Below are 669 nucleotides of genomic sequence, written 5' to 3'. Positions count from 1 at the left end.
CCCTGGAGGGCTGTTTTCTCTTCTTAATAGCCCCCCCCCCCCCCCGGCCCCCCCCCCTGTTTGTTGCTTAGAATTCCTGTCCCTCCAGTGTTGGAGGTACGGCTAATAGACAATAAATTCCGAGGTGCAATTAAAGCTAAGAACAATTTCTTTAAGTGTGTTATGGTCTCCTTTTCCAAAATTTCAGGTCTCCACCAGACGAAGCCTACTGCAGATGTTCACAAACAGCAGCTCGTCTGCAGCAGCCGGGGAGGGTGCAAAACTAAAGCCCCTCTCCACGCTGCTCGCCAGGTTAGCTCGGTTTTGGGTGTGATATGAAATGCAGGTCAACAGAAGGGGAAAAAAAAGTTTCCCAGAGAAGTAAATTCAAAGAAGAGCAAGAAAACAAGCCTGAACCCAGAGAGGCGAAGTGTATACTGCCTGAAGAAACATATTTCTATACTTCTCCCTTTACATTTATTATGTTTCTGTCAGACACCCTGTAATTAGCATAGATAACTATAGTTGCAAGCTCCAAGTTGTGTCTGCAAATTCTATTGTTTGGCTGCTCCAGTTGCACACCAGCGAGCTTGAAAGCGAGCACAAGGTGTTAGGAAGAGCCTGGTGCCCTCGAATAAGACAATAACCCCACGAAATGTAGAGGGGGGGGGCCGGGAGGGGGGGCGGAGG

This window comes from Pygoscelis adeliae, unplaced genomic scaffold (genome assembly GCF_000699105.1).
Source record: "Pygoscelis adeliae isolate BGI_AS28 unplaced genomic scaffold, ASM69910v1 Scaffold887, whole genome shotgun sequence".
Taxonomy (NCBI): Eukaryota; Metazoa; Chordata; class Aves; order Sphenisciformes; family Spheniscidae; genus Pygoscelis; species Pygoscelis adeliae.
This window is presented reverse-complemented; position numbering follows the sequence as displayed.